This window comes from Canis lupus, chromosome 34, assembly GCF_003254725.2.
Source record: "Canis lupus dingo isolate Sandy chromosome 34, ASM325472v2, whole genome shotgun sequence".
Lineage (NCBI taxonomy): Eukaryota > Metazoa > Chordata > Mammalia > Carnivora > Canidae > Canis > Canis lupus.
The window spans coordinates 6,550,211-6,574,212 of NC_064276.1; the positions used below are offsets into that span (position 1 = coordinate 6,550,211).

General features: G+C 41.3%; 1 long non-coding RNA gene across 2 annotated transcripts; it reads left to right on the top strand.

The window, feature by feature from the left end:
• LOC118353312 (uncharacterized) lies at positions 1-19,974 on the top strand. 2 transcript variants are annotated; one of them, XR_007408266.1, is made up of 4 exons: positions 1-123; positions 8,772-9,252; positions 15,794-15,929; positions 16,733-19,974. It is a non-coding gene; the product is annotated as an uncharacterized LOC118353312 (long non-coding RNA). The 2 variants fall into 2 exon arrangements; XR_004812070.2 differs by lacking the exon at positions 8,772-9,252 and having other exon boundaries at positions 2-123.
• The last annotated feature ends 4,028 nt before the right edge of the window (positions 19,975-24,002 follow it).

Sequence of the window (24,002 nt, forward strand, 5' to 3'; positions counted from 1 at the left end):
ACGGAGCTCAGAGAAGCCATGTGGCTCCAGCTCCGGGGAAAGCCGGCTTCCTGAGACATGGAGATGGCAATGCCTCTCCTATTCTTTCACTTGTCCAGGCACAGGGGCTGGGGGCATGAACAGGTAAGTATGGGTGAACTGGGGATGCAACAGGGCTCCCTGGTAGAGACTAACCTGTTCAATCACAGTTCACAGTTCAATCCTCTCTCTTAAGGATAATACAGAAAGGAATGTGGTTATTAGAATAGGCATTTGAAAAAATAATAATAATCTGAATGATAATTAACACTTATTGACTGCTGAGTACCTGCCAGGCCCTGTTTTAAGCACTTTAAATATATTAATTGACACCATCTGCCCAACCCAATGGAGGTACCAGTTATCATCCTCATTTTAGAGACTAGGAAATCAGGCCCAAGGGAGGGTCAGTGAATCGTTCAAGATCCCAGAGAAACAGCAAGTATCTGGATTCAAGGCCATCCAGCTCCTGAGTCTGCAGTCTTGACTGTGTATTTGTTTCATTGATTGCTATCCTACGGATCGTTTGCACAATTATCTTGCTCAGAGGAAAGCCCATTCTTAATCCCCAGCTTAAACTCTTAGATTTATTTGTTCAGTGTTGGTGCAGGGTATTAAATAACTAGAGTAGTCTCAGCAAAAGCAATTATGACTTCATTTGAAATTCAAGTATATTAAGCATTGTTGATTTTATTTTCAAGTGAAATAACCTTTCGGTTAGGTTTATGAGTCTTTATGTTTTTGGCAATTTGTTCCATGGCAAAGAAATCCCACTGAAGTTATTCACGGTGTGCTACCAAGGAAAAACTATTATTTTCATTAATTGTCTCAGGTCATAAAGTGTAACCACCACTCATTCTCTGGATACCTCCAGAGAGTCAGAAACAGAGGGTAGGCTTCTGGTTAAAGCAAAGCCTTTTGGATGCCTACTTAACTGTGATTTTAGGAGCACAGGGAAGCTGTAGAAGAGAACTATAATAGAAATGAAACAGCACAGATAATATCAACAGCCAGTCATTCATTAAGCGGCTCTCACTATATCTGAGCCTGCTGCTTGCACTCACCTGTGGTGACTCAAGCTGCCCTAAGGAAGGTTTGATTCATACCCCAGTCCTATGATTATCTTATAATCTTACAGAATTCTAAAAGTCACCCCCATTTTACTTAAAGGGAAACACATGGATGGTCCCCAGACATGTGACAGCTTGACTTAACATTTTTCGACTTCACAACTGTGTAGAAGCAATAGGCATCCAGTAGAAACTGTTCTTTGAATTTGAGATTTGGATCTGTTCCCAAGCCAGTGATACACAGTCTGATCCTCTCTAATGATGCCGGGCAGCGGCGACAGATCTCATGTATCGCAATGGTGAGGGTCATCAACCTGTACACTTGACAACCAATCTCAACCCATACAATCAAGCTACTTGTCACTTTTGGTACAGTATTTAATGAATTGCATGAGATAGTCAACACTTTGTTATAAAATAGGCTTTGTGTTAGATGACTCTGCCCAACTACAGACCCATGTAAGTGTTCTCAGAACATTTAAGGTAGCCTGGGCTAAGCCGTGATGTTCTATGGGTCAGGTATATTGAATGCATTTAAAAAAGAATATTTCCAGTACAATTAACATACAGTGTTATATTAGTGTCAGGTGTACAATATAGTGATTCAGCAGCTCTATACATTAGCACTCCTCATGGTAAAGAAACTCTTAGTCCTCTTCTTCTGTTTCCCCCCATTCCCGCCCCTCCCCCTTCCCAGCTGGTAACCATGACTTTTTTCCTCCATAGTTAAGCTTTTTTTTTTTTTGGTTGGTCTCTTTCTTCTTTGTTCATTTGTTTTGTTTCTTAAATTCCACATATGAGTGAGATCATATGGTATATGTCTTTTGCTGACTTATTTCATTCAGCATTATACCTTCTAGATGCATTCATGTTGTTGCAAATGGCAAGATTTTGTCCTCTTTTATTATGGCTGAGTAATATTCTGATCATTCACATATTATATACGCTCATTCATATATGTGCATATGTATGTGCATATGCCACTTCTTTTTTATCCATTCATCTGTATGTGGACACATGGACTGGTTCCAAAATTTAACTGCTATAAATAATGCTGTGATGAACATAGGGGCACATCTATTTTTTGATCAGTGTTTCCATATTCTTTCGGTAAATATCCAGGAGTGGAATTACTGGATCCTATGGTAATTTTATTTTTAATTTTTGGAGGGCCCTCCATACTGTTTTCCACAGTGGCTGTACCAGTTTGCATTCCCACCAGCAGTGCATGAGAATTACGTTTTCTCCACATCCCCTAGTTGTTTCCTGGATTTTTTATTTTAGCCATTCTGACAGGTGTGAGGTGATGTCTCATTGTGGTTCTGATTTGCATCTCTCTGGTGATGAGTGGTGTTGAACATCTTTTCATATATCTGTAGACCATCTGTATGCCTTCTGTGGAGAAAGGTCTATTCATGTCTTCTACTCATTAATAATTAGATTACTTGTTTTTTTGTGTGTGTTTAGTTGTATAAGTTGTTTATATATTTTGGGTACTAACCCTTTTCCAGAGATATCATTTGCAAATATCTTCTCCCATTCAGTAGGTTATCTTTTAGTTTTGTTGTTTCCTTTGCTGTGCAGAAGCTTTTTAATTTGATGAAGTCCCAATAGTTTATTTTTGCTTTTGTTTCCCTTGCCGCAGGAGACATAGCTAGAAAAATTTTGCTCGCTGATGTCAAAGAAATTACTGCCTGTGCTCCCTTCTAGAAATTTTATGGTTTCAGGTGTCACATTTAGGTCTAATTCATTCTGAGTTTATTTTTGTGTGTGGTGTAAGAAAGTAGTCCAGTTTCTTTCTCTTTTTTTTAAAAGATTTTATTTATTCATGAGAAACACACAGAGAGAGGCAGAGACACAGGCAGAGGGAGAAGCAGGCTCCTTGGAGGGAAGTTGATGTGGCACTTGATCCCAGACCCAGGATCACACCCTGAGCTGAAGGCAGATGCTCAACCGCTGAGCCACCCAGGTGTCCCGAAAGTGGTCCAGTTTTATCCTTTGACATGTATCTGTCAGTTTTCCCAACATCATTTGTTGGAGAGTCTTTTTCCCTTTGGATATTCTTTCCTGCTTTGTTGAAGCGTAATCAACTATATAATCTTGGATTTATTTTCAAGCTTTCTATTGTGTTCTATTGATCTAGGTGTCTAATTTTGTGCTGATACCATACAGTTTTAATACAGCTTTTTAAAAAAATATTTTATTTTTAAGTAATCTCTACACCCAGTGGGGGCTCCAGCTTACAATTCTGAAATCAAAAGTCACATGCTCTACTGACTGAGTCAACCAGATGCCCCTAATTATGACAGCTTTGTAATATAACTTGAAGTCTGGAATTGTGATGCCTCCAGCTTTAGTTTTTTTTTTTTTTTTCAAAATTGCTTTGGCTGTTCAGGGTCTTTTCTGATTCCATACAAATTTTAGGATTGATTGTTCTAGTTCTATGAAAATGCTAGTGGTTATTTTGATAGGGATTACATTAAATGTATAGATTGCTTTGGGGAATATAGACATTTTAATAATACTTATTCTTCCAATCCCTGAGCATGCAATGTCTTTCCATTTTATGTGTCATCCTCAAGTACTTTCATCAGTGTTTTATAGTTTTCAGAGTTCAAATCTTTCACCTCTTTGGTTAAGTTTATTCCTAGGTATTTTATTATTTTTGGTGCAATTGTAGATAGGAGTTTTTTCTTAATTTCTCTTTTTGCTGCTTCAATATTAGTATTTAGAAATACAATGGATTTCTATTCATTGATTTTTGTATCCTGTGATTTTCCTGAATTCATGTATTAGTTCTAGCAGTTTTTTGGTAGAGTCTTTAGGATTTTCTATCTACAGTATTTTGTAGTCTGCAAATAATAAAAGTTTTACTTCTTCTTTACCAATTTATATGTCTTATTTCTTTTTGTTGTCTGATCCCTGTGGCTAGGACTTCCACTATGTTTAATAAAAGTGGTAAGAATGGACATCCTTGTCTTGTTCCTGACCTTGATGTATGTATTGAGTATGATGTTAGCTGTAGGTTTTTCATATACAGCCTTTATTACATTGAGATATGTTCCCTCTAAGCCTACTTTGTTGAGAATTTTTATAATGAATGGATATTATACTTCATCAAATTTTTTTCTGCATCTATTAAAATAATCATAGATTTTTTATCCTTTCTTTTATTGATGTGCTGTATCATGTTGATTGATTTGCAAATATTGAACCACCTTGCATCCCTGGAATAAATCCCACTTGGTCATGGTGAATGTTTTTTTAATGTATTGTTGGATTGGGTTTGCTAGTATTTTGTTGAGGATTTTGTGGTTGTTTTTTGAGGATTTTTGCATTTATGTTCATCAGAAATATTGACCTACAGTTCTATTTTTTTGTAGTGTCTTTACCTGGTTTTGCCTTGTAAAATAATCTTGGAAGTTTTTCTTGCTCTTCCATTTTTTGGAATAATTTGAGAAGAATAGGTATTAACTCTTCTTTAACTATTTGGTAGAATTCCCCTGTGAAGTCGTGTGGTCGTGGACTTTTGTTGGGAGTTTTTTTTTTTTATTACTGATTCAATTTCATTGCTGGTCATCAGTCTTCAAATTTGTTATTTCTTCCTGCTTCAAATTTGGTAGGTTATATGTTTCTAGGAATTCATCCATTTCTTGTAGGTTGTCGACTTTGTTGGCATATAATTTTTCATAATATTCTCTTATAATCCTTGTATTTCTGCAGGATTGCTTTTATTTCTCTGTTTCATTTCCAGTTTTGTTTATTTGTGTGCTCCCTTTCTTTCTCTCTCTTTGATGAGTCTGGCTAAAGGTTTATCAATTTTGTTGAACTTTTCAAAGGACTAGCTTCTGGTTTCATTCATCTGTTCTATTGTTTCTTTTTAAATTTTCTCTATCATTTATTTCTGTTCTAATTTTTATTTCTTTCCTTCTACCAGTTTTGGGATTTGTTTGTTTTTCTTTTTCTAGCTTCTTTAAGTAGGGTTAGGTTGTTTGTTTGAGATTCTTCATGCTTCTTGGAGTAGGCCTGTATTGCTATAAACTTCCCTCTTAGAACAACTTTTGCAGCATCCCAAAGATTTTGGACCACTGGGTTTTCATTTTCATTTTTTAAATTTATTTTCTTCTTTGATTTCTTGGTTGACTCATTTCTTGTTTGAAAGCATGTTATTTAACCTCTATGTATTTGTATTATATCCAGATTTTTTCCTGTGGTTGGTTCCAGTTTCATACATTGTAGTATAAAGAGATGCATGGGTATGATTTCTATCTTTCTAAGTTTGTTGAGACTGGTTTTATGGACTAATATGTGGTCTATTCTGGAAAACATTCCATGTGCACTTGAAAAGAATGTGTGTTATGCTGTTGAGATAGAATGTTCTGAATATATCTGTCAAATGCTTCTGGTGCAGTGTGTCATTCAGTCAGTTTCTTTGTTGATTTTCTGTTTGGGTGATCTATCCATTGCTGTAAATGGGATGTTATCATCTCCCACTATTATGGTATTGCTATCAATTACTTCTTTTATATTTGTTATTAGCTACTTTATGTATTTGGGTGCTCCCATGTTAGATGCATAAATATTTACAATTATTATTTCTTCTTTTCGGATTGTTCCCTTTAAGATTACATAGTGTCCTTCTTTGTGTCTCATTACAGTCTTTATTTTAAAGTCTATTTTGTCTGGTATAAGTATTAATACTCTAGCTTTCTTTTCACATCCATTTTCATGGTAAGTACTTTCCCATCCCTTCATTTTCAATCTGCATGCCTTTTTAGGTCTGAAATGAGTTCCTCAAAAGTGGCACAGAAATGAGTCTTGCCTTTTTACCATTCTGTCACCCTTTATCTTTTAATTGGAGCATTTAGTCCATGTACATTCAAAGTAATTGTTAATAGATAGGTACTTATTAACATTTTCTTACCTATTTTATGGTGCTTTTTCTAGTTCTTCTCTGTCTTTTTATTCCCTTGCTTTCTTTTCTCAGTGTACTGGCTTTCTTTAATGATATGATTGGATTCCTTTCTCTATTACGTTTTTTTTTTATTTGAGGTTATCATTAGGTTTGTATATGACATCTTCTGCATATAACAGTCTATAGTAAGTCGATGGTTTCTTATGTTTGAACCCATTCTTTATTCCCCTCTCCTCACCCCATGGTTTGGGTATACAGTCCCTGTGTTTTTAGTGAGCCAGTCAGGGGCTGTCTAGGGCTTGAGCTGAATCAGACCGGATGTTTGCCAGAGATGCAGTAGCACCAAACTTCAGGGCACTTTCCTTGTCTTGTTCCACGTGGAGCTTTCATTAGTGGGCAGGGCCTGTTGTTGAACCAGATGTCTGCCTCCAGCCTATGGAACCATAGCCAAACTGGTGTGTGTGTGATTTTTTTTCCCTCTCCTCAGGGCAGGAGTCAACTTTAGAGGTACTGGCTCCTGCCAGGGCTGCTTGCACACTGCCAGGTTTGTGGTTTTGGTTTGGATGGGTTCTAGCCAAGGGCATCTTGGAGGGGGCAGGTCTACAGGAGAATACATGGGCAGGGTATACAATGCCGACAAGGTCTACACTGATCCATTGTGGAATGGGACCTGCAGTTGTGCTGGAAAAATTCCTGCTGATGCCCATGGGGTTGGAGGGATGAGTCAATAGAAGTACATGAAGGCAGGGTGTGCTGTTAGCAAGCTAGGTGGAGAGAGTTGAGACTACGCTGGTTCCTACAGATGTCTGTGTTCCAGGTTGGGTGTGGAGGGAGGGAAATGGCATCTACTAGCTCTTTTGTTCTTGGAGAGGTCTCCCAAAGATCCCTGCTCCTCCACCACATGTTCTGAGATTAGTAAACAAATATCCCTTCCATATGCCCCAGGCATTTTTCAAACTGCTGTCTCTATATTGTATCTCAGCTCAGCAGGGCTGTTTACTATGGTGTCTCTTTAAGACTAGGGACTCAGTTTCCTATTGCCTTCCTAGATTTCCCAAAACTGAGCCTATTGATTTTTAAAGTTCCATGTGTTAATACCCAGTGGTTTTTAGAACTCATGAAGTTAGGCCCCTCTTGTTTTCAAAGCTAAATCATATCAGGATTTGTCTTTCCCATGTAGGTCCCCCATGCCTGGGATGACTGGTGTGGGGACCTGTTCCTTTCCCATCCCATGCCTGCTGTGTCCCTCCCTTCCAAGGACAGTCTCTAGGGTCTGCTTAGCTCCTAATGGAGTCTCTACCCTTCCTCTTTTCTTTAATATGGCTTCTTCTCTACATTTAGCTGTGGAGTCTGTTCTGACAGTCTCTGGGTCATTTTCTACACTGATGTGAGTGTTACCTAGTTGTATCCATGGAACAGGGTGAGGCTGGGATCCTTCTTCTCTGCCATCATCCCTGGAAGTCCATATTGAGTGCATTTTGGTTTACCAGAACATAATCCCATCAGATGGAGCAAGATCTGTATGGTCATATAGCTTTGGTAAAGGACTGGATGTCATCATTTACTTGTAGGATTACCACAGGCAAGCCAGATGATGTCTTAGCCTCCACCTACTGCCCCCCACAGATGGCCACATTGAAAGTCCCTATGATTGCACATGCAATGTGTGAAAGATTTCGAATTGAAGTAAACATTGCTAAGAGTCATTCAAAATCAGGATACGAGGAAGCAGGTCCCATGCACTTCTGTTTCAATTTTCAGAACACCATGAACTTTTGAATTTTGTCAATTGTAACTTGTCAGCTGCAACTCTGTCACCTCCTGGAACACATCCTTCTAGTTTGGACTAAAATAGAGATAATGTAACACCTGTCAGCTAAATAGCCAATCATGTATTAATGAATATAACTCTGTTAGCACTCATCACAATTTTTCCAACAGAATTTACTGACCTTGTGGTTTTTGCTGTTATAAGCCTGAACCCCCCACTGAGCTCCCAATTCACAATTCAGAGCATACTTTAGATTTTGGTAGATTCTGTGTCTCCCAATTGCAATCCCAAAGACCCCAAATAAATACTTTTGGCAGCTTTGCAGCCTGTCTTCCCGATAGTTACATGAAACAATGCAGTTCCTGCCACAAGGTGGTCAATAAACATGAGGCCTTTTTGATGTCTGGAATGCACTAAAAAATGATTAGGCCAAGTGTTACTTAGATTTTATCTAAACCCAGGTGTCCCTTTCCTAGTAGTTCTGTGGAATAAAAACACCAATTTGGGGAGTACCTGGGTGGCTCAGTGGTTGAGCTTCTGCCTTCAGCTCAGGGAGTGATCCTGGGGCCCTGAGATTGAGTCCCACATCATGTCCTCCCTCTGCCTATGTCTCTGCCTCTCTCTCTCTCTCTCTCTCACATGAATGAATAAATAAAATCTTTAAAACAAAACAAAACAGAAATTTTTAGTGACTCTTGCTAGTTTATTTTTTTCTGATTCAAATGTATTCTTATCAGGAGCCACAGAATTACAATCTAATTTTCTGAAATCTCAAGACTATATTAGGTAATTAAATTAAAAAAAAGAAATTGGAAAAATGAGGGAAAAAAATTTAAAACAAGATAAGAAAACAGCATTTAGTTATTAACATTAAAGAACCTTCCAGATTGGAAAAACCATCATGTAATATAGTCACAACAGAAGATGATAAGCTGAATCTACCCCAAACGACTTCATATTTTGATGTGTTCTTATTTGTTTTTTGCCTGCCTTCTAGGTAACCCTTAACTGTGGCATTTAGAACACCTGGATGCAATTATCACCGGTGTCAATCTACATATGCAGAGGAAAGAAACAATTTTCATCCTTCCTGGAATTTGTATAATTAGTCCACAGTAATTATTTAAAAAAAAAATTCGATGCTGAAAGTCTTTTCTCCCCTACATTTTTATGTTGACACTATTGTAAGAGCATCATTACTGGTATTTAGGATGCGAATAATTGAACAAAGTTCTGTATACTTAAGAGATGGTCAGCATAACCTCTTGGTATCTTCTAAGGCCATTCTGTTTTGAGTGGGTATCCATCTACTCCAGCTCTTGGCTGCAAAACCACAGGAAAGAGTGAGAGAGGCCACCGTGCTCACGGCTGTCAGCAGGACAGGATTCTGTCCTCTGGAAGTACAAAGCGATCACCTAAGATACTCAGTTTATTGGCTGGAAAACTGAAGCCCAATCAGACAGCTGGTGTGAAGACAGGTCTGAAACCTGGTTTTTCCCATTGCCCTCCCTAACCTCCCCTTTCTCGCCTCCCTAGGCAACCAGTCATTTGTCTTCTGTCTATACAGTTTTGACCATTAAGAACATGTCATACACGTGAAAAGGATAGTTATTCAGACACGTGAATGGTTATTATTTGAGGCCCTCTGTCCACTAGGGTTGCTCTCACATTTCATGTTGTAATCTAACCTCCCAACTAATGTTTTCCACATGGCAGTTGCTAATATAAAAACTTGAGGTTTATCTGTTTACTATTTTCATCTTTCATCTGATGAATTCTGTTTCATTTGGGAAGTATTATCTGAGTTTCTCACTGAGCCAGGCTCTCCACTGGTCCCAGAGACACGTGGATCATGGAGCTGGGTGCCCCTGCCAGAAGCTTACATTCTAGAAAGGATGCCATGGACACAATGAAGCGTTCACCATGGCTCAGTGCTTCACAATCCTTATGTCTGTTAGGTCATCCTGCATGTGCCAAAATCCTGATAAAAGGAACTTCAGGAAAAACATTTGAGTGAAGATAAATTTCATTCATCATTCATTCTAATTATTTTGGACTTTTTAGTTAAATGCATATTTTACTTTTAAAGAGGGGACACAGGACAAAAATGACAAAATAGAACATATTTTTATTATAGTGATTGTTAGCTTTTGATGGGTAGGAATAAAGGATAAGTGAATTAAGTTTTTCTAGAAGGTATTATCACTGATTCATTATGCAAATATTTATTAAATGCTTACTAGGTGATGTGTGCAGGCCACAGGGCCCTGTGCTTACTTAGCAGGGGTCCTCATGCTTGATTTAATGCTCTGCCATCACTGTCTTAAAACTATTAATTCTCAACAAGGGTCTCTGCATTTTCATTTTGCTCTGGGCCTTGTGTATTATGAAGCAGAATCTTACAAGGTATCAGGCACCCTGCTGGACTTGGAGGGCCTTTCACGGTTAAACATAGTTCCATCTTTGAAAGATAGCATCTCTCCTGTTTGCTTATTTGTGCTTTCTGACCTCTGATGAATCCAAATTGCTTTCATAAAAACAATTGTTTTGAACCTAAAATACTTATTCTTTGTAGATAAAATACACTTTGACTTTAAAATAGTCAACAATGTAATTTTAGTAAAATAAGAATGCAAGATACATGCTAATAATCCCTTTTCTCTTGTTGCATAATGCATATTACACATTTATTATATATTGTAGTTTTTAGAGGCAAGACTTAAGTCCTAAGATAATTCTGGTGGGTTTTTTTTCCCCTGGAAAATTCCTTGTAGATGTTTTCTTCTTCTTTATAATTCAAAAGAATAACACAGAATCTGTCAAAGACGTTTTCTTTTCGTCATTTTTTTCTCAGGAATGCCGTGATCCCCTTTAACTATGCATACATAGATCTGTTTCAGTTCAGAACTCTTTCTCACCCTCTCCACACACACATTTAATGAGAAGAGTTACAATTCACATGCCACACAACTCACCTATTTGTAATGGACAATTTAATATATTTTTTAGCATAGTTGCTGAGTTGTGCAACCATGAGCACAATCTAATTTTAGCATGTTTTTAGCACTCCAAAGAAATCTTGTTCCCATTCCTTCCCTCAATCGTCCCCCCAACCTCAGCCCTAAACAACCACTAACTTACTCTCTATACTTGCCTATTCTGGACATTTTATATGAATGGAATCATTTGATGTATATGGTCTTCCTGACTTTTGTGACTGGGTCTTACCATGTTTTCAAGGTCCATCCACGTTCTAGCATTTATTAGCACTTCATTCCTTTATGATGCCAAATAATATTATGGATATACCATGTTTTTTTATTCATTTATCAGTTGAGGATCATTGGATGGTTTCTACTTTTTAGGTACTATGAATAATATTGCCATGAACATTTATATAAAAGTTTTCATGTAGACGTATGTTTTCATTTCTCTTGAACGTAGGGGGTAGGAGTAAAATGCTGGGTCCTGGAGTGACACTGTGTTTAACATTTTAAGGAACTGCCAAGCTGGTTTCCACAGTGGCTGCCCATTTTTTGCATTCCTACCGGCAGGTCCTAAGGGTTCCCACTTCTCCACTTCCTCGCCAACTCTTGTTATTATCGGCCTTGTAGAGGGAGGCCATCCTAATGGGTACAGCAGTAGCTCATTTTGGTTTTGACTTGCATTTCCCCAGTGATTAATTATGTTGAGAATCTTTTCATGTGCTTATTGGTCATTTGTATATGAAATATTTATTTGAGTTCATTACCCCTTTAAAAATTGAAGTTATTTATCTTTTTTTGCGCATCATATTAGATCTTTAAAATTTTTGTTTATATTTCATTTCTGCTGTTGTCTTTGGGATCACCAGCTATCTGGACCTTGACCTTCTCCTTAGGTTGCTGATACTATTTGAGAGGTTCTTCTGGACACTGCTGTGCACCATTCCCATTTTCAGAGGGAAGTTTCTTCATGTGGCACTTTTCCATGGGCCTCATTTATTTCTGCAGGCAAGAGTTAGTATTTACTAACAGACAGGGGATACTTGGCCTGGCTTTCTGTCTAAATGAGAGACACCACAGTTCACAACTCAGAGCTATCCTTGTGCACCCAAGTCCCGCTCCATGAGGCTGTGTCTCATCATCTCACCAAAGTTGCTCCTGTCATCACTCCTGCCCATTCTCCTTGTCTCTGGGCTTCTCCTCTTCACCTTTTGCCAGGTCATCCACTCTGGTCACCTGCAAATACCTGTGACCTAGGGCCTGTGATGTCTCCCACTGAGTGCCGGTGACAGACATGGGAAATGACTCCACAGCAAGGAAGGTCTACAAGACATTCTCTGTGACATGGAATGAACCTCAGCCTGCCTTAAAGTTAATGTGACATCCCAAAGATTTGGCCATTAGACTATCTGTCTGCATTAATGTCTTATTATTAGTTTTCTGGTGTCTGTAAAGGTATTTGGGGGAAATGTTTAGAGAGAGGTGCTAGGTAGGAATGTATTAAACTCTCAATTCAAAATGTAAAGCACATCTTGGTGGTAAGATACGATACAGGCCGCTAGGAGTTTTAAAAAATTTATAGCCTATTTTGTTTCCTATGGCTATGCCAAAGCAAAGGGCCTTCATCATTGGCTGTCCCCTCTACCGTGGGACAGTCATACATGTTGGGGCAGTTTTTTAATGAGGTCCCTCTGGTCCTTTGAGAGTTAATCATCTTCAGTGGAGTAAGAGAAAGACCTGCTCTAGCTTTTTGGGGAATACTGTTGTAATGAATTGCTAATCAGAAGTCATGTTTGCTAAGTACTGGGTGAAGGTTTTACATCTTTGAAGCCAATCCTTTGGTGCACTAGTCATGCTGACAAGCCCAGAATTAGAAACCACACCTCTTTAAATGTGGTGGCTTCAGAACCATTTTCCAGCTCCTAAACAAATGTGCTGTCAGTTCCAAGAGGCCACTCTTTCCTGATGGATAATTCTTGGGTCATTTGCTGCCACTGGTAACTGAACTGTGGCAGCCTATCTCATTCCTCCACCGGCAGGCAAATTGAGTGGTTATGGGAGAGATGAGCGTTCCTCTTCTGAGAGCATGTGCTGTCTATTCAGCATTAGTTTAAGCTGTATAGCCAGAGTCCAAGTAACACATCTTCATCGGCAGAGAAGGGAGCTGGGAGATGTACTTCCCATCTTCTGGAGCAGATTGATTTGCAGATTTGTTCTCCAGCCCAGGCTTTCTGTCACCAGCATCTCTTTCCCACTCCATGTAGGAGATGAAGAGTCTATCTCATAAATGTGTGTATTATGCTCCACCAGGGGCCACTAGATGAAAGCAGAAAGGGTTCAGATATTGGGGCGGAATCCCAACCTCATGATTCATGCAACAAACATGGGTAGGTTGCTCTTCTTGGTCATGGACTCTGAGATGGAAATTTGTGCCTAGGACGTTTATTGTGGACTGTTTTGGGGATTGACACCTATGAGACAGACAGGGAGGAGGCAGGATTGTACAGAGGGAGAAGCTCAGCTGCAATGCAGTCCTCAGAAGGTCCTTGACAGACCCTGTAGGAAGCTGTAAAGAGAGGATGATTCTTCAAGTTGTCCTGAGTTGGGGAGAGGAAGCCATGACTTTATTCTCTCTTACTGATCATTCACGAGATGTGACTGCCCTTGGAAGGAGGCATTTTCTTGGCCCAAACAATCTCCAAAGAGGATTAACAATGGAGAGCTGTCTGCTTGGCAGTATGCCCAGAAGCTGGGGAAAGTCATCACCAAGGAGGAGTCTGGATGGCACTAGGCAGCAACCACTCTGCCACGTGACCTTGGGAAGTTCTGTGTCTCCTCACAGCCTCAGTGTCTTTATTGATAATGGGATGATTATAATGTCTATCTCATAGAATGGTGGACAGACATTATAAATGACTGAATGACTTAGCTCAGTAAGTACAGAATCCTTCCCCAACATTGACACTGGAAAATGAAAAATCAGATATCCTGGTGTAGATCCTGCCAATTCTCTCCTTGTAAGGATAGATTCTTAACTGTAAATTACTTCTCTGGCCACCAAAACCTTGTCATGCATTGAAGTTCATTCTCTAGTAATACTTTCTGGCTCTTTCTCCTGGGGTGGAGTGTGTGTGTGGGGGGGTGGGGGTGGGGTGGGGCGGGGATGCTGCCTTTTATGTGAACTCCCTGTATTAGTTTCTTATGGCTGCTCTAACATATTACCACAAGCTTGGGGGCTTAAAATAATACACATTTATTCCATTGAAGTTCTGGAGGTCAGAAGACCATAAGGAGTTTTATGGGGCTAAAGTCAAGGTGTCAATTGGGCCAATTCCTTCCAGAGACTCCAGGGGAGAATCCATTCCTGGCATTTTCTGTCTTACAGAGGACATTCTTATTCCCTGGCTCATGTCTCCTTTCATTTGCCTTCCAGTGTCACCACGTTGCTTTCTTCTCCTCTTGTTGTTAAATATTTATCTGCCTTCCTTTTACAAAGACACTTATTATTTCCTGTCAGCCCAGCCCACCTAGATAACCCAGAATAACTTTTCTATCTCAAGATCCTTGATCACACCTACAAAGTCTACTTTGCCATGGAGGGTGACATTCATGGGACCCAGGATCAGGACCTGGCTATCTTTGGGGCCACAATCCAGCCTGCCACCCTCCCCTAGCTCTTTCTCTATTTTTTAAAACAGTTGGTAATTTGCCCAAATTGGTCTGTGGGTTTTAGGAGGATAAAAAAGCTCATCTGGGCTATGCCTTCAGGACAAGCAAATGTCACACACATAAGATGCTCCAAAAACACAACGTTAAATCCCAAACTTATTATCCCTTCTTCAAAGCAGCAACTCCTCATGAAAACTATCAAGCTAACAAGGGCTCCTGTGTCTGAGAGGCTAAGATAAAAGGTGTTTTTTTGTTTTGTTTTGTTTTGTCTTGCGATTATTGTTTTTGTTTCTGTTTTGCCACCCTAGGAGAGTTGTTCGGGCCGTTGGCAGTTTTTCTGTGCAGGGCCCTGAATTTGAGGTCAGAAACAATGCCACCATCAGTGAGTAGGGAGCTCATTTGCATGTCGTCGAATCATTGAACCAGTGTGGATTTGCAGCAAATCTTTGCTGACACCACTCCTATTTCCACATACTATTTTACATACCTGGATCCTAGTTTCTCTCTTTGCTTAGCTTAGTATAGAGTAGAATTGTTAAAAAACAATTTAAAGAAAAATCAGGTCATTTCATTAGCCCTTCCTTAATTTAAAGTCTGAAGGACTGAAGCAGTGGCTTTCTCTCCTCTGATTTGTAGCCAGAATCCCTGACTTAGTGGTATTTACCTGGTGGACACTTATTAAACAGAGAAAAATGTAAATCAAGGAAAGAATAAATTATCAAAAACATTATTTCGAAGAGGAAAAAAATTCTTTCAAAAAAGAAAGGCAGGATTATTTTGACAAAATAATTTAGATCCTTCTGAAAACACAAGAGGTTCTGAATATTGGTCTTGGGCCCTGAGAGGCTCAAGGCAAACACTCAGTTGCTCAATTGACTGGTACAGTATAGGTACCGGGAGCCAGTAGCTCTGGGACTCCGGGTTTTGTTTGTTTGTTTGTTTTAACTTAGTCCTGGGGATTTAGGGCTCTTGCACTTCTGTGTGCTTTAGGAGCATGTGTTCCACTGCGATGAAGCAAGTTGTCAAATAAGAGGTCATTTGGTAGCTTTCCACATTTAAAGCACAGTTTGCTTTTCTACAGATGTCTTGGCAAAGACATATTTTGACTTGGGCCTTGGGTCCAGATAAGATTTGAATCTGAGGGCATCATATCTGAGTAGAGGGTACAAATGAGCAAAAGCCCAGGGGTGGAGGGCTGAAGGGAGCATGGGGGCCTAAGGAGGAAGGTTGAACCTCAAGAGAGGCCATTCTGATTGGAACACACAGCTCAGGTTAGGAGCTCTGAGGAAAGGGGACTTCAGACCACAGAGAGCATGGAATTCCAGAATGAGGAATGTGGTTGTTACTGAGGTGTGTTTGGCCTCAGCTCTGCCTGTTTGGAAGAGCACCTCATCCCCCAGCCCGGGATCCAATTGAAGGATAATTTGTCCTGCTCTGATGCTGGGGCTGCAGGAAGGCCCAGGACCCAGGATCTCGTCTTATCAACCCATCACCTTGGCAAGGTGAGCATCCAGAGGGGCAAAGGACCCCAGTAGCACCACTTAAGAGTTCTTGAATGGGTAGCTTTATTGATACTGGAGGTGGAAAGTAATTTTTCTACCGGGGTTGCTAAGTCAGGAGCTGGAATCTGGATGTGTAGCCAATGCAGCTGAGGATCAGGTGATTTTTCTATAAAATCCCGAATGCTCCGCAGGCCAGATAGACCGGATCGTCTTCCATGTGACAATGAAGGCCAGCTAACTGCTGATCCCGGTCCCTAAGGTCTGCCACACACAACTCCTCTCATCTCCCAGCACTGCAAGTATTCACCCCACCAACGCATATTAAGTACCTAGTGTCTACTAAGCACCGGGTCCTGCTCCCTGCTAATGGTCTTAGTAAGAAAAGAAACAGGCCACTTCTGCAGATGTTGGCAGGCTGGGGAGGAAAGATAGGACAAACCTCTAGCCAAGAGCCAAAAGAAACAAGTGGCAACACACAAACTCAGCTTTGCCAGGAGAGGTTTTGGATGGTAAATGCGTCAGCTAGAATGGCTCATCTAGCTGAATGCATTTTATCAAACCGAATGCAACGGATTATGGTTTAATTGGAATATTTTTGTGCCAGAGCATCCTTCTTTCTTTTTCCCAGGGATGCAGGAGGTAATTTCAGTCTCTGAAGCTAAAAATCAAACGTAAAAGTGAAACCCGTGAATTGCAAAGTAAAATGTAGTTAAGAGAAAGAGGGCGCTGGAGGCAGAGAGGAAGAAAGCAGCAGACTGGAGATTACACGAGGGATATTTAATATTTAATATTCTGTCCTATAGGTTTAGCCTGAGTGTGAAGGCACAGGAGAGGTTTGCCTCAGTGGAGGGCAATCGCGCCGAGGCCTCTAAAGTCCATGGCAACAGGAATTCTGCCACTCCGGCTCCTGGTTTCTCAGGCCTGTCCCTGCTGGGAGAGGCCTCCTCGGTCTTCCACCTGCGTGGGCCTATCTGGTTAACCACCCAAGGCACAGCCCGTCTTCTGAAACAAAGAGCGCCAGCCAGCTGCCTCTGCTCTCCCTCGGCCTTGGAGGAAGCGCTGTGACAAAGCCCGCAGGACGCCAAGCAGGCTAACTTTGAAGATGAGCCTCCACTGGCTGCATTATGAGGCCAGCGACACTTATCAGACTGATAATCTAAAGATGCTTTTGCCCCTGGAGCAGTATCTCATTCCAGGGCAGCTGCACAGAGACCTCGGCACAGGCGTTTGGAGCCCTGCAGCCCAGCTAAGAGATGCACCAGCTAAGAGACACACCCCGGGCTGTGGCTTCTCCTGCAGACTGGAAGAGAATGGCCTCCAACAGGGAACAGACGCATTGTGTTTCTCCCACTAGAGAAGAAGCAATACTGAGCCTGCATACTGGCCTTGGAGGGGACACAATTAAACATCAGCAGATCTCAGATTCGAACTAAAACACAAAACTTTCAGAAGTCTGGAAAATCTTTTCTATGCCAAAATAACCAATACTTTTGTCTCGAAGGACTTAGAATCACAACTGGGGGCTGTTGAAAAAAAGAATAAAGAAAGCAGTTATGGCAAGCAGAAGTAGAAAACATTTTCCACTCTGCAAATTGGAAGAGACGGAAGCCACATGTTACAGCTTTCACTTTTACCGGCTGCATGTGTGTAAAATACGGTGCTTCCTGCCGTGAAAATAGGGTAAACTCAACAAATTAGAAACTTTCTTGTGTGAATTCATTTAAAGTAGTTCTAAATTTCACCAATGTAATGTGTTAGTGGAAATGTCCCTTTATTTGAATGTGTTCTAAATTTGCACAAACAGGAGTACTTTATGAGAGACAAGTGCATGGTGGTCACGTTTATGCCTCTAATCCCTCGGAAACAGACCTCTTGTCCTTAGAGAAGAAGAGACCTCCAGTGGGGCTGGGAGTGTTTCCAATCGTGTGGCTCATAGTTGGAGTGGACGCTGGCGACCTGCTCTCAGCAGCTCCCAGAGCAAGGTTGGAAAAGAAACTCAGAACCCCACCTCCTTGGCAATTGTGTTCTCCAGTTCTGCCAAATTGATGCCCTGGTGGGAGACTCTGAATTGGACCTGACTTACGTGGAGGAGGCAAGGTGCTGCTTCCCTGCTTGTATGAGTTAGATGGTGGCTGGCGCCGCATAGATCTGGAGTCTGGGCGTCCTGGGGCAGGTGCCCGAGTCTGCAGGGGGCTGATTTGGTGGAAATGTGGTTCTACAAGGAGCGGCAGTGCAAACAATCCCTCGATTTACTATAGAAGAGGACAGTCTGGTGACCTGAGAGGTGCCTCTGGGAGCCCCACGAGGTGCCCCTGGGAGCCCCACTAGAGCCTGTTTCTCCCGTCTCCCTAATGACTTTGCAAATGTGCACGTCCTGGTATTCAGTCCCTTTGACTTAACCCTATCGGAGTGGGTGGTGTCGCCAGCAGCCAGACGCTGGGTGGAGCACTGGTGAAGAGCTGGTCAACAGTGGGTCCATGAAAGAAGTGTCATTCCTGGTGTACACACAGATTTCTTGGTACAGAGAAGGCCCCTTGTAAGAAGCACAGACCTTGTGTAAAGGTCCCCAGGCACATTGATTGGTGTGTCCGCAGTGAAACAGAAGCAGCTGACTGAGGATGGAGAGCTCCAGGCCTCTGCCGGAATAGCTTGGTTGGGAGAAACACACCAGCCCTTCTTGGGAAGGCTTGCGGCAGGCCCAGCAGGTCCCCACAAGGAGAAATCCTCCTGCTGATGTGCTGTCAATGTGGGTTGGGATCTTCATGGATTGCAAGAGGCTGGTTTACAGAGGCTGCTGTAACCTCTGTAAGCTAGACCTCGTATATGGAGATGCAAGCAGGAAGTTCTTCCTAAAGAAACTCGTGGCTGATTTAATGCTTTCTGCCACGAGAGCTGCCCAAAGTCAGGAATGCCCTCTTGGTAAAACACACTTTATAGCTTTCAGGAAGTCAGAGTACTTTTGGTAAAGGGTCACTTTTCCACCCCCGAGACTCGTTAATGATGGTGATTGCAACTAGCTGAAGCAATATCCTAGAAATTACTATTAAATGTAGTTTTTTTTCTTTGCATGGGGAACAATTTCAAAGCATATGGTATGCGCTGGAGATCTAATTGGGGCAAGCACCCCCTGAATGCCTGTGTTAATCGCTATCTTGAGAATGTAGAGATCCGTCCTCCCTCTATGTTCCAATCAAGCAGAATGCTCAGAAGGACACGTTGTTCAGTGTTCAAGGTCAGGAGCTCCTGGGGTGGCCAACTCGGAGTGTCTCCCTTGTGACAAAGGTGCCCAAGGGGCAGGCCTTGATGTCCTCAACACGCTGGCCATGCAAGGAGGAGAAGACCGCCGACAGTTTCTAGGCTAGCTTGCTGGGCTTTACAACCTCCCTGTGCTTCAAGCCCAGCGGCGGATATTTTATCCAGTCGGCCACTCCGGAGGCCTGTGCTTCAGTTCCCCAGTAAACCTGTGTATTTGTCGCTGTCTCCAGGGCTTTTATTTGGCCTCACCAGACCATCACCGACCCTTGGCTAAGTCTGCTAGGGCGGAGCTGCACATAAAGTACTTAAATATCTACGGCTGTAGCCACCACCTCATGTATTGTGAATCAGGGGAAGTTGTAATGAGGCAAGGCTGCCAGGCTCTAGTTGTGGTCCTGAACCTATAGATGTGTGGTCTTGGGATGGTCATTCACTGGTGTAAGTCTCAGCGCTTTTATTTGTAAACTGCCTGATGTACTAAAGTAACTAGAAAAAATAAAAAATAAAAAATAAAGTAACAAGAGCCCTTTCACCTGTAAAGCTGTACAATTTGTTACATGTGTACATGTGAAAACCCTTTGCCTTCTAAATATGCTTCTAAAAGTTTTAACCGGGATCCCTGGGTGCTGCAGCGGTTTAGCGCCTGCCTTTAGCTCAGGGCGCGATCCTGGAGACCTGGGATCGAATCCCACGTCGGGCTCCTGGTGCATGGAGCCTGCTTCTCCCTCTGCCTATGTCTCTGCCTCTCTCTCTGTGATTATCATAAATAAATAAAAGTTTTAACCCCTTGGATGGAAAAAAACATAACTTCATCAATATGGAAAAAATTGATCTTGTAGTGGAAAGCAGCAGTGCCTCTGGATTAAGACCTGAATTCAAGAACTATCTCTTCAGTGAACTGGCCAGGTGACCTGGGGCGGGTTACCTAAATTCTTCAAACCTTTAAAAAAAAAAACAAACAAGCGTGACATCTTTCTGTGCTGAGTAAATATAACATGGATGGGCAGTGTTGAAATTAATAAAGTTTATTAATGAGAAAATATCTCAAAAGAAGGGGAATATAAGTTACACATGGGTGGAGAGAATTTGTGAGGTACGACGGACAAAGCTTAGTGCCCAAAATATATTAGGAAGCAAATACAAAAGAAAAGAAAGAATGAATGAAGGAGGGAAAGAAAGAATAAGGTAGGAAAACTCAAAACAAACAAAAATCCGGGATCCCTGGGTGGCGCAGCGGTTTGGCGCCTGCCTTTGGCCCAGGGCGCGATCCTGGAGACCCGGGATCGAATCCCACGTCGGGCTCCCGGTGCATGGAGCCTGCTTCTCCCTCTGCCTGTGTCTCTGCCTCTCTCTCTCTGTGACTATCATGAATAAATAAATAAAATCTTAAAAAAAAAAAAAATTCAATTTAAAATACTAAATTTATCTATGAAGAAAATTATAATTGATAAACCTCCCAATACCTATATATAATTGTCTTATAATTAGCTTGGCACTTCTTAAAAAAATCAAAAGGAATTTTTGGTTTTCTTCTCAAAATGAAAACAATCTAGAAGATAAAAAAATGCAACTGACCCCATTACCCACTATAGAATGAAGACACTAGATGGATTACATATTTTTTTTTTTTTTTTTTTTTTTTTTTTTTTTTTTTTTTTTTTTTTTTTTTTTTTTTGGATTACATATTTTTTAATAGGTCAATAATTTAGCATTTTCTGGTTAGAAAGAAATGGCCCATGCTTGTGCTTTTAATTAAGCTAATTAATATCACACAAAAAAGAGTTCATTCTGAAGCTGTTTCTTGTAAATAAAGATATTAAAAAGTGGGGAAATAAAGAAAAGAAAGAAGGAATGTAGGAAGAAGGGAAGGAGGGGAGGGAGAGAGAGCAAGGAAGAAAATCAATTGATAGAGGAAGAAACAGATGAAGACAAGTTACGTGTCCTGAATGGCCCAGGAAAATGCCAATCAAGGCCACCATGGGATGTCATTTTGCATCCACCTGGCTGGCAATAATTTTAAAATCTGAAAATACTAAGAGCTGAAGGGAATGTGGATCTACAAGATCTCTTACCCACTGAGACTGCAAGGTAGACACTGGTGCGCATGTTCTGGAAAATAGCCTGGCATCATCTCTGAAGCAGGACATTCACATACCTGGTATCCCAGCACACGCAATCCCATTGCCCAAGGGAACACCAGGCACATGTACAGGAGAAGACATGTGTGAAAATGTCAACCAAAGAATGGACGGAGAAACTATCCACAGCAGAACATATTACAGACAGCAAAATGAATGAGCTACAGTTGCACACAACATCAAAGAATGTTAGCTACATGATACGAAATTTTAAAAAGTAAGTAACAAAAGTTTACATAAAGCTTACCATCTTGGGGTAGCCCCGGTGGCCCAGCGGTTTAGAGCCGCCTGCAGCCTGGGGTGTGATCCTGGAGACCCAGGATCGAGTCCCACATCAGGCTCCCTGCATGGAGCCTGCTTCTCCCTCTGCCTGTGTCTCTGCCTCTCTCTCACTCTCCCTGAATGAATAAATAAATAAATCTTTAAAAAAAAAAGCTTACCTTCTTATGAGAGGAAAAGAGCTAAAATTAAATATAAAATATAAATTATATTAATATAAAAATATATTTATATATTTATATTTATATAAAATACAAATTATGTAAATTAAAAATATATATAGTATATATATATAAGCTATATATATATATATATATATATATATATATATATATAAACTTTAGGAATACATGACATTGCAATAAAGCTACTAACAGGTAAGCAAGGGAAGAAAGACTAAACACAGAGTTCCGGCATGGTTATCCTGCATGGGGGGAAACTGAATGCCTGTGGATGTTACATAAAGATTGTAGTTAAAAATCTTAGCTTCTTGGGTGGTGGGGGGCAGGGAGTGTGGAATCATGGATGTTTATTACATTGTTGAACTAACTAAATATATGTTAACTAAATATATAGCAGAAGAAAAGCAAACCACGCGTGGCTAATGATGAGAGTGTGTCAAGAGGCAAAAATTATGATTCATCCAGTTCTTGCACCTGGAGTCCGAAAGCAGGAAATGCAAGTGTGGCCATGTACTGCCCCCGCCCCCTGCTGTGTGCACATCAGGTGTCCAATATCATTATTATTGCCACCGACCATGAAACCATGGCTGCTTTGGACACGTGCACAACTCTGCCAAACAGGTGATGTTAATTTTTTGATGACTTCCTGTCTTTTGTTGAAGTATGTTTTTTCTCCAAACTTAGGACTTCAGTTCACTAAGAGTAGTTTTCAAGAACCGCCGCCTACGTATACATGTTCTGAGGCTCTTCTAAGGGGTCTACATGCTGCAAGTTTTATTTTTTTTCTTTCTTTTTTTTTTTATTTATTTTTTATTGGTGTTCAATTTACTAACATACAGAATAACACCCAGTGCCCGTCACCCATTCACTCCCACCCCCCGCCCTCCTCCCCTTCTACCACCCCTAGTTCGTTTCCCAGAGTTAGCAGTCTTTACGTTCTGTCTCCCTTTCTGATATTTCCCACACATTTCTTCTCCCTTCCCTTATATTCCCTTTCACTATTATTTATATTCCCCAAATGAATGAGAACATATAATGTTTGTCCTTCTCCGACTGACTTACTTCACTCAGCATAATACCCTCCAGTTCCATCCACGTTGAAGCAAATGGTGGGTATTTGTCATTTCTAATAGCTGAGTAATATTCCATTGTATACATAAACCACATCTTCTTTATCCATTCATCTTTTGTTGCAAGTTTTAGAGACAAGTACAGACCAGACACAGGCCATTACAGCTCATGTTGGCTGAGGAAGAACCTGCCCTTAAAATCTGACTCAAGAGGGGATGAGGAGCAGAGCAGCGCTAACTCCTTCCAGAGACTTGGATCACTACTTCCTTTCTGAAAAGAAATTTAAGACTTTATTTTTTTTTCATTTTCTTTTTTTAAGTAGGCTCCACACCCAACATGGAGCTTGAATTCACAACCCTGAGAACAAGAGTCACATGCTCTTTCAACTGAGCCAGCCAGATGCCCCAAGACTTTATTTTTCAGAGCAATTCTAGATTTACAACAAACCTGAGAGAGAGGTGCAGAGATTTCCCATCACCCCTGGCCTGCTCCCCACACACAGAGCCTTCCCCAGTATCAACATCCCTCACCAGGCTGATGTGTATTTTACTAAGGATCGACTACACTGGCAATCATCATCCCTCAGAGTTTATAGCTTACTGCAGGGCCTTATCTCCTGTCAAATAACCCTTAGAATCAAAAGCACCTCTTCCAAATCAATAGCTAGCCTGTTTGGGGGATGTCCCCATTCACAGTAAGAAGTGCTCCTAACTTGCACCCGGAGTCCGCTTACCACTATCTGATCCTTAGAACAATAGATCTTGTGGGATCTTTGACTTTAACACTTCTTTGAATGTAGACTTTGTGCGTGCAGCTAGGCATGGCACTGTGGGACCTGCGAGATGAATGCTCTCCTCCCTAATGTGGCCGAGAGTGGAGTGAGGGAGATGACCATGGAGGGCACACGTGGTCCTAAGTGGTGTTGAAACTCTCACCAGCCCTATGTTTCCAACAGGAGGATTGCCGTACTTGGATGACCCACTCTTAGGGCCCATCCCACAGAGGCAGATGCGGGGTGCTGGCAGCTCCAAAGCAGGAACACCAGGCAGGGAGGTGGCGGCTCAGGAGTGCTGTGGGGAATACGTGGGGCAGGCTCAGACCAGAGCCCTGGGCTGCTAGCCTCAGGCCATCTCTGCCTGGCCTTCTCT